Source organism: Fistularia commersonii, chromosome 33 (assembly GCF_037954325.1).
Source record: "Fistularia commersonii isolate RoL2024-O1a breed Wild chromosome 33, RoL_Fcom_v1.0, whole genome shotgun sequence".
Taxonomy (NCBI): Eukaryota; Metazoa; Chordata; class Actinopteri; order Syngnathiformes; family Fistulariidae; genus Fistularia; species Fistularia commersonii.
Genome location: NC_141316.1, coordinates 1,922,634 through 1,933,540, shown reverse-complemented (window position 1 = coordinate 1,933,540; position 10,907 = coordinate 1,922,634). Strand labels below are relative to the sequence as shown.

The following is a 10,907-nucleotide window of genomic DNA, read 5'->3' as shown; positions in this document are numbered from 1 at the left end:
TGAAAAAACACGACATGGTCACAAACTATTTTCGGTAATGCACATTGTCAAGATATATGAGATATTACTTTTTCCGCACCTTTTATCTTGATCTTTCCGAGGGTACTTCATCGCACCATTAGATTTGTATCAGATATTTAAGCTATGTAGCCTATGAAATAATAGCCTTCATAGTTTTTACACAGAGGACTTATTAGCACTTATTATGGCTATGTGATGCCATGAGTTGAATTCGATTTGGGTATATGCTTAGGGAAACCATTTTTAATCCAGAATTTCAACACACATAGCAAGATAGTGGGAGAAACAACCATCGTTACATAAGCAATTGGAGATGTATGTCACGCTTTGACAGATGGATAACCATATCCAGCGCTGTGGACACGTTCTCGGCTTGCTATTTTCTGATTGGCTGCGTGTGGAGCAGCCGCGGAGGATTTTTTTCATTGGCTGTCAGTGGGCCAGTAAACATAAGGATTGAGGCGACTCACGTGGCGAGGCCGTTGTTCTGCAGATTGGGTAACGGCCTGGCACGTGTAGGCCAATGCTCTGCAATGCTGCGTTCACACTCTGTAGGATTTATGAGTTGTGACTTCATCATTAAGCACAGGCTCATAGTGTTCCGTACAAATTCATTCAAGAGGAGATATTCCGTGACATAATGTACTATGATGAATGCAGACGTTAGCTTTTTAACACATTTTTAATGTTTTAACGGTAGATGTAGTCGTCCCTGCAATATTTAACATATACAGAAAATTCCGGTGTGTGTGTGGCCCTGAGGCACTTAATGCATGTTTGTTCCTGCTGAGGTCCAGTTTGTTGTTACACCCTGTCAGTTGAAATTTACTTCACTTGTTTATCTTATATTAAATACTGACTTTACTGTTGCTTACTTGATTTAAATTGAACATGGGGTGTTGGAAATACATAAAGGAAGTAATAACAGTGCCTTTGAGTGACGGTGAACATGACGCACCTTCAGAACACTGTGTACTCTCATACTCTCAGCTGCTTGAGAGGCTGCCAGAACTGGGTGGGATTAAACCACTTATTGAAGGACTCTATCCACTCATCAAAACAAAATCCACCCAGGTACACAGACGGTACAACACGACTAATGAAAAGAACACGGCATATAGCCAAGTATCTTTTGTATTACACAGATGTGTTGGGTTATCTTTTCTCATTTCTAAATGTTGGAAGTTTGAGCAACTTGAGGAAGTGACCTTTCTTAAGTTCTTAACAATTCAGAGTATGTATATTTAGAATCGGAATTTTAAATGCTGATATATATTTGTTTTTTGAAACTAATTTGTCATTTTCATTGTATAAGAAATGTTCGAAGCCAAACTTTTGAATTAATTAAGTTATTTATTTTTTTTAGATATAAATTATTATTATTTTTTGAATTTTAGCTGAACGTTCTTGTTTTGATACCCAAGCTCCTTTTGGTCTGTTTAAGTGTTGCAAGACACTGAACCCCCAACAACACCCTTGGTACTGCTTAATGTTTACCCTCTTGTCATGCTTCTTCATGATGGCTTTAACGCTGATATTTGCGGTGGGTTTAACTGAATGTGACAAAATAAAGAGGTTTTTACTTCTTTTTCTCATTGTGTCACATTGACTTCATGGATAATCGGAGTGTTTTTTGCTTCTCTTGAGAGGTGTAGTATTAAGTATTTATTGAAGTCCAGTGGTTCCTGGATGAATTTTTCACAAGTGAATATCTTGGAAACTCAGATTTCTGTCACGGAGGAGAAGGCGATCTAGAAAACAACGTCAACCTTCCTTACTACAAGTGTTAGTCAGTCTCCATCTGCTGGCCAGTAGAGATAATGCAGGTTTAGGGGACTCCTGAATTGTTTTTGTTGTGGTATTTCCTGTCACAAATATACATAATACCGCCACATGTGCGTTTCTTAAAATGCTATCAAAATTACAGCTTGTTTTGAAGACTTCCTAGTAAAGAAATTAAACCTCTGGTGATCAAATGCACAGATTCTTTATTTGAGCCTTTTCACAAGTAACGCTGAGTAATGACAATGTGTTAAAGTCCAACGTTGTGAACCTCATGGGTCTTTTGGTGAGGATTCAACAGAAGTTCAGGAGGGCAGCTGAGGCTTCTGTATTCATGTAATTATGTGAGTGAATAAAACGAAAACAGGGTGAGATTATAAATTCAGAAAATGCACAGGCTGGTTTGTTTTAAAAGCATAGACATCCAGTGGGAATCATGGGTTTTCTTTATTTCATGTGTTAAGTCTTATGAATAAATGATCATTGCATTCTTTGTGCTTCTGAGGGGAGCAGTTGACCTGCATGTTAGTGAGAAAAAGAACAATCCTAATGATGCATATGCTTCATCTGCTGTAATCCATGGCTTAAAAGTGAAACACTGCCATACAGGGCCGGGGGCAATAACACTAAAGAGGCAACAGAAGCGACAGGGGGGCAGTTTGTCAGGAGGAATATTCCATTAAACTGCACACTAGCTCTTCCTTTGTATGGTTCTTCCAGGATAGACTGCTAGGGTTAGATGTGGGTGGGTGAACTGTACAGGGATCATGTAAGGTTCTGTCAAGGAGACAGTGTTATACTCCTATATTAAGTTGCTACAGACCCAGAGCAAACAGTTTCACGTGCAGTGTTTTGACTAGTTATCTTTATATATGAGCCAATTATGGATTCTCTGAAACAATTACTTTGATTTAATTGCATTAGGCAAAAATATTGTGAACTGACACAGAGAGACATTTTTGACAGTGCAAATACAACAGGTAGCAACAGAAGAATAGGATTTCTCATCAAATCAAGGTCTAACAAATATATTCTGTGGGTGAGGACCTCAAACTGCAGTCTACAGGTCTGCAGGTCCTTAGAGGGTTTGTTGCACCAACACGCTAAGATTAAAAACACATATTTGATGAAAAAAAGACTTTGAGGTAATTTATTTTACAAATGCCTTTAGTTGGATAGCCCCTACCTGCCCTTTGTGTATATACAGTAATGTCTATCTCAAAGATTCCCGGATCTTCTGGACTAATGTCACATATTGAGTAAAATGTTTTATATCATGGATGTATCATCATATCATTCTTCTGAAAGAAGCTCCGCTACATCTAAATTGTAGGTGCAAACACATAGGAGACTTCTACCGTTCATGCAAGCAGACATCATTAATGAATCTGTCTTACTAGATTCAGCAAAATTGATACAATTGTGGTAGTTCACTGAAGAAATGTTTAAAATCCTGTCCATACATTGGCAACTTCTTTTTTCCCTCCTACATTATGACTTTATGAGAACATGTGATAATGGACTATTTTGTTTCACATTATGCTGTAATAACACTATGAGGCCACAGCCTTAGTGTAGCTTGATATATATATATATATATATATATATATATATATATATATATATATATATATATATATATACCTTAAACTAGGCAGCTGCAGTTTATCTCAGCAGTTGAGAGGACACTGCAAAATGACTTTCCAGTGACGTTCCTGGAGTTTTAATGGATAAAATAAACAACCAACATAACCTGAAAGTATTGATGATTAGACTTTTTCATTCAAATATTCAAATATAGACTTAATATTAACTGACATGCGTAACATCTGCCACTCAACTTACAAGTGAAAATGAATATTACTATGACTACTACTACTGCTGTACTAGTACTTCTACCTAAATCTTATGATAATCATTTTGTATATTTTTAAAATGATTTTTCAATAATCATTTTCTAGAATATTATAATAAAAATTATGTTGGATAAAAGTGACTTGAAGACTGACAATATCTTTAAAGCATGAACTGCTTATGGGTATGTGATTCAGTTACTTAAAAACTAAGACAACATGCAATAGAAACAAACATGCGCATACAGATGCACACACAGGCGTACACATGCACAGGATGTTAAACACATGCAGTGTTGCATAGCATCCAGGAGGGGGAGACACACTCATTTTTGCCTCAGAATCTCAGCAATTGTCCCATAACTTCATCAAGTCATCAATCATAGTCTCTGGGAATGTGCTGAGCTGCTTCGTTTTTAATCAGTATTCTAAAACCTTTTCAAATTCAGAACTCCCATTTGACTCTTAGTGAGAAAAGGACCACCATCTGAAGTGATCCTTCTCGAAAAGCCCACTGGTTTATGTTCAGATGCCTCTCCGAAGCATCTACACAAGAGACCTGCGACAGCACTAATCTGACCTTATAATGTACCAGTATATCGACTACATTTTTCTTGAAATCTTTTTGTATAGCTTGCATTGTTTGATAAAAAGGGGGGCGGGCCTGCAGGTTGAAAGAGCAGTGCTTTAATTCCTGTCCCACTTTACCTTTTCAAATTGGTTTCCGCTTCCATCTGACTAACAGTGAAACATAGACATCTCAGTTGTGACAAGTTTGATTTGTCATGTATAAATACACTTTATTTGTCACAGAGTTTTACTGACCTCCGCAGTCTATTGCCACCGTAACCCTGCCCCAGATAAGCGGTTGGACAATGACTGGCTGAACGTTTACAATGAAATTCAGTGTGTGCTTTTAACCCATAGAGCTAAATCAGAATTCCCTATGGGAAACAGAGGCCCATGGTTGAAAAGCCTCCATTTATAAAAATAATCATGAATATGACCGTCTGCTACTGGCTACTGAAATCTGTGAATGTGAGTTCACATTCCAATAGGCTGAAGATGGCCTATGGCAACGCCAGTTCTGAAAAAAAATGATGTGCAGTGGATACATTTAAAGGGAGACTAGGGCAGCCCTTACTATGCACTGTGAAGGGAAATGCAACAATGACGCAAATGGGGAACTGTCATACCGGAGGGGTGGTGTCGAGGCTTTTCTGTGAAGGTTTAATGAGGTTGGCATTCATGGAGTGGCATTACTTTATCAGCTGTTTTTCAGGCTCCACCTGGATTGTGAAAGGGGACACAGGGGGATTGGCTTATGATGCCACAAAGGGGAAAGCGCACACAGGAGAGGAGCACTGTGATGTAACTGACAATGTACTGAACTTGCATAATGAAAGATAAATTATGATTCTCTGGGAATTGGGAAGTGTGTGGCAAAAGTCAGTGAACCAACCAGGGTGTCATTTGTCCATTACAGATATTTGCAGCTGGAACTGAAAATAAGCTGAAGACACGTAAAACTTCATTCATGTGAGCTTGGTACTTACTGTATACCAACTATACTTTTTCCCACAATAAATACAAACCAGATGTCTTAATTTTTCTGTTGATCATGTAACAAATGCACTTATTTTTTATTGCTACTCATTTGGAGGAGTATCATTCACTCAGTTATTACACAACAGGTGTTCGCACCTCTCTAGGTCATCTAGGTGTAAACATTTTCTGTCTGTTGTCACGGAAACCCTGGCTACTGAGTGTCTGATTTCCAGGCAGAACAGCTTCTTGCGGAGTTCTCAGCTTAGTGGATGTTGTAATGGTGACGAGTCATAGAAAAAGTTAATGAAATCCTCATGAAATCAATTACTGATAGTTGTAAGGATTATAATAATCTAATAATCATACATATAGCATAGTTAAGACTGATGAATTCTCACTGTCTTGGTTTTTCCTTTTAGAAAATATCATAAAGGCAATTACTACATCATCATCTGCCCAAGTGTTGCTGGATAATGTTCTCTTTAAGGCATTCCCAGATCACATTTTGAATGAGCCTCCCTCAGTTCATATAGGAATTCTAGGGATGTGTTGAGAGCAGTCAAAACGCTGACACTCCTTTAGATCAATCATTATCATTATAATTTTGTCTAGACCAGGAGTTGCCTCTCTTGGATCCCTCTGATGCAGCTCCCGATGGCTTTTGAAAATAATAAACGAGTCTTTAATTAAATTGGTTTTTTTTTCAGTTTGTTCAGTTTTAAAATGTAATTTCAAATTTGAAGATTACAGTGATCTTGTAACATCCAAATAAAACATGCTAAAATATGTTTGTCACTCATAAAAAGTGACTGCGGGCACCAGTAAAAGAACAATATCACACAGAGAGGACGGCCTTTTTGGTTTGCTGCTGGTGGATAATTTGAGTTTGTTTTTTTTCATAAATACAAGAATGACTCAAATATTGAGTATTTGGCTTAAAAGTAACAACCCAACGTCCTTTTCAGAGCTCAAAATGTTTTGTCGCGTGCACAAATGTGGTTTTGTTTTCTGTTCGTTTTGCTGTTCATTGATTTAAAAAAAAACACATGTGTAACATGTAAATATGTAACACATATTTTTTTTATACATAGTGTAAAGGAAAAACAAAAATAACTTTATATGCCGCGTTATTCATTTTACATTTGAAAAGGGTTATTCGGCTTTCTTTACTGTTGGGAAAGGGGTCCAAAAGGCTCTTTGATTGGTAAACGTTGCCAATCCCTGATGATCCTCAAGAGAAAGTGCCAGATCTGATTTCACTCTTAAACATTGGCCTTGGTCCTTTTACCCAGGATTTAAATCAGATACAAATGAAAACTTGAGTGTACAGGGTTAAAATGTCTGTTAATTTTTTTTAAGATTTAATACACGTATCTGTTCCATGTTTGTTTGCTTGGATGAGTTTGATGGGACATTGAGTTCCTAGTGGTTAAGTAGCGATTTTGACTGAAAGACAGTCATGTTGCAGCACGTTTTGTGCACCAAGGGTGCAGATTGCTCTGGGACCAATAGTCTCTCAATAGAACTATCTGTTATGACATGATGTGAAAATTTCTTAAATTTTCCGCTAAAGTCATGTGACGATAACTTAACCTGCTCCAAACCTCAAGCTGACAAAGAATTTTTCATCCATGTAATATCGCATCCAAGGTCGGGAATGAACTTGCACGCTGATGTCATAAGTCATGGTTTTATATGACATTGTGGCTTCCCTCATGCTTGCAGCCTCATCCTCTCTCTCCTTTTATATGGCATCAAAATGGCATATCAATGTATAAATACGACTGTAATAAAATAATTTGACACATTTTCAGATAGATTAATAGGAGGGAATCTGAGTCTATTAGTTTTGAGTCTGGGGTTGGAGTGGGACTCTGTCTTCTCTCCAGAGCCTTGTGAATCCCACAGAGATGGCAATTCAGAGCCTACAGGTAGGTGTCAGTCATGTAGGGTAAGTGAGAGACTAAAAGCAGGGAAAGTGTAATTGTGTGCATTGTGTAAATGTCGGCTACATGCCAAATGATCTCAGTCGCTGCATGTTTTTGACAGAACTGATCTAAATACATCAGATTTTAGAATCCTCCACGTTCAACACCTCTTTATTTTGGTTTCCAGCCTTCACAAAGGTCAGCTGTTTGGTTGTCCTGGACCTGCAATGGAGATGTGCTCTGTCAACCCCTTCGTGAATCGAAAAAATCACAAGTCGAGTGATGGCCTGATCCACCCAGGAGGCTCAAAGAATGCTGCTAATTTAGCATGAAATTTGCATTTATTTCTTCTTAGAGTTAGGCCCAGAAATATTTGGACAGTGACACAAGTTTTGTTATTTTAGCTGTTTACAAAAACATATTCAGGATGCAATTGTATAATCAATACAGGCTTAAAGTGCAGACTCTCGGCCGTAATTTGAGAGTATTCACATCCAAATTGGAGCAAGGGTTTAGGAATTACAGTTCTTCAATACGTAGCCACCTCTTTTTCAAGGGACCAAAAGTAATTGGACAATTGACTCAGAAGGCTGCAAAAAACAAAATAACAAGGCTGCGTGGCCTCTTCTCTCGGTTGATTTGAATGCTGTTGCTATGAACACACAACATGCGGTCAAAGGAGCTCTCAGTGAAGGTGAAGCAGACCATCCTGAGGTTGAAAAAAAGAAGAAATCCATCAGAAAGATAGCAGAAATGTTAGGAGTGGCCAAATCAACAGTTTGGTACATTCTGGGAAAAAAAGAGTGCACTGGTGAGCTTGGGAACTCAAAAAGGCCTGGATGTCCACGGAAGACAAAAGTGGCGGATGATTGCAGAATCCTCTCCATACTGAAGAAAAGCCCCTTCACAGCATCCACTCAAGTGGAGACCATTCTCCAGGAAGTAGGTGTATCAGTATCTACGTCTGCCATAAAGAGAAAACTTCATGAGAGTAAATAAAAAGAATTCACCACAAGGTGCAAACCATTAATCAGCCTCAAAAATAGAAAGACTAGAATTGACTTTGCCAAAAAACAGCTGAAGAAGCCAACCCAGTTTTGGGATAGCATTCTTTGGACAGATGAGACTAAGATCAACCTGTACCAGAATGATGGGAAGAAGAAAGTTTGGAGAAGAATTGGAATGGCTCATGATCCAAAGCACACCACATCTCCTGTAAAACACGGTGGAGGCAGTGTGATGGCATGGGCATGCATGGCCTCCAATAGCTCACTTGTGTTTACTGATGATGTGACAGAGGATGAATTGTGAAGTGTATAAGGATATACTTTCTGCCTCAGATTTACTCAAATGCAGCAAAGTTGATTGGACAGCGCTTCGCAGATGGAAAATTATCCAAAACACACTGCATAGGCAAACCAAGAGTTTTTTTCAAGCAAAGAAGTGGAATATTCTGCAATGGCTGAGTCAATCACCAGATCCCAACCCAATCAAGCATGCGTTTCAGCCGCTCAAGACAAAACTCAAGGCAGAAAGACCCACAAACAGCAACTGAAGACAGTTGCAGTAAAGGCCTGGCAAAGGATCACAAAGTAGAAAAGCCAGCGTTAGGTGATGCCCATGGGTTCCAGACTTCAGGGAGTCATTGCCTGCAAAGGATTCTCAATAAATTACTGAAAAGTAACATTTTACTTAGGTTTATGTTTATTTGATTAATTACTTTTGAGCCCCTGAAATGAGCAGCGTATGTACAAAAGTAGCTCAATTCCGCTAAGGGTTACTTATGATATACTGTAATCCACGAGATATTTGGCAATCAAGGATTTAATGTGAATTATTTGATATGAACCTCTTGTCTTGAATGACTAACCAGCAGCTCCCCTTTTAGTGCTGCAATGCTTTGAGAGAAAATATGGCTAGAATCTCCCAAATGTTTGTTTTATTTATAATGAACAAAAGCAAAAACAAACAAAAAAATATACATTATAACAATTCCAGCTCCTGAACGTTTTTTTTTTCCATTAATGAATGAATAAGTAATATCCTAGTGAAGTTATTCCTGGGTGTTAAGCCTTATCTATTTACAAGTTTGACACAAGATGTAAAACAAATGATTGGATTTCAATTGGTGTTCAATAAATATTGAATAATTGCAATGCCTTAATATGCCCCAATCCTGATCCTTAAAATCAATTCATCAAATGTTAAACCATTCCTATAGAAACACAGGTAAGTGTAACAAGTCAGGTTTCATGACTTGAGAAAAAAAATAAATTACCACATTACCAAGTGCTAAATGAAAAAAATGTCAATTCAGAGAGTAAAATGATTCTAAAATAGGAATTTACAAATCAAATATTGGCAGTTACTTGAAAAGAAAAAAGATCTTTTGGGTATTTATACAGCTCTGAAAAATGCAAAGCACAGTAGAATTATAATCAGTTACTTTAAAAAAGTTCTTCTTGGCATGAATTATGTACTTCTGAGACATTTCTGCCTTGATGAGTGATCAAAGTGTCTATACATGAAATATATAGAGACTGGCTTGTAGGGTATTTCAGAATGAGAGAATATGAGTGGAATCCAGACTTGTGAGAGAGACTGTGGCTTTCCATGAGATGTGGGGGAAAATAGTGAAACCAGCTTTGTGTTTGCATAAACAAGGACATATGCTCACCTGTGGCTCTTTCCCTACCTCAAACTCTCTGCAAATGGTCAATAACAATGTTCATTCATGATCTCTATTGCTGTTTTTGCACAGGGGGTCACGAGAGCCAAGCCCTGCAGAGAGAAGTGAGGATGCACCCTGGTACATCCACACATGAAGAACCCAGTCAACCACCAGAACCAAACCAGGGACCTGTGAGGCAAGAGTGCATTTTGTAACATTAACATTGCATTTACTTTAGTGTGTGTGGATGAACTTGGTCTATTTGTACATGTTCCCACAGAAAATCAAGTAAACACAGGAAATTGTGCAAACTTACCTGTAATTGCATCGTGTGTCTGCATTGCATACAAGGATACGGGCTTGATCATTTTAATGAATAAGTCATAAGAATTTCCAATTCCCAATAAAAGACCCGAATTGAACTCAGTGAATATTAGAGTTTTCACTCATAAAAAACAATTGAATACGTCAATATTACATGCAGATTATGAAACAAGAAACACAAACATCTATGACTCAGTGCATTCATCCATTTGAAGATTTTTTTTTATCTTGTTAGACAGCAAAGATGAAAGAACGACAATGGAATAAGAGAAAGTTTGTGTCAAAGTGTCCAAAGTGTTATTCATTTATCTATCTATTTTTCATCTGCCAATCACCTTGTTGCTAACTCTGTACCTCACTGGATCTGTAAGTCCCGTTGAAACTAACAAAATCACCTCTGTGTCGTGCAGAAGCGTCTGACGGCACGCTCCATGTGATGCTTATTTCAGCATTGACTCGTCTATCTGAGGGATTTTCTATCTTTATAGTGTTGTTGTGTTCATGTGATTGCTAAACATACCCCTCATGTTACCCTCAGGTCATACTGTGACTGGTGATGTTTCACAGGGTCACATGACTCGTTGTCACGGCGCAGAAAGGAGAAAAGTACAAAACTAAAAGAATGCAGTTGAGTGGTGACATCTCCAGAGTGGGTGTTCCTAATAGCAGTCTATAAAAAAAAAAAAAAAAGCAATATTGAATGCTGCTTTTTCTGAATAGCACTGAAACATGACAGAGATAATGTAATATAAAGTTGATTGCCACTTTCAAGCAAATAAT

The 10,907-nt window shown here is 37.9% G+C and overlaps 1 long non-coding RNA gene across 1 annotated transcript; it reads left to right on the top strand.

Moving 5' to 3' along the window:
- Positions 1–7: 7 nt before the first annotated feature.
- Positions 8–5,164, top strand: LOC147214649 (uncharacterized). The gene is made up of 3 exons (XR_015104283.1): positions 8–34; positions 4,939–5,039; positions 5,143–5,164. It is a non-coding gene; the product is annotated as an uncharacterized LOC147214649 (long non-coding RNA).
- Positions 5,165–10,907: the final 5,743 nt, after the last annotated feature.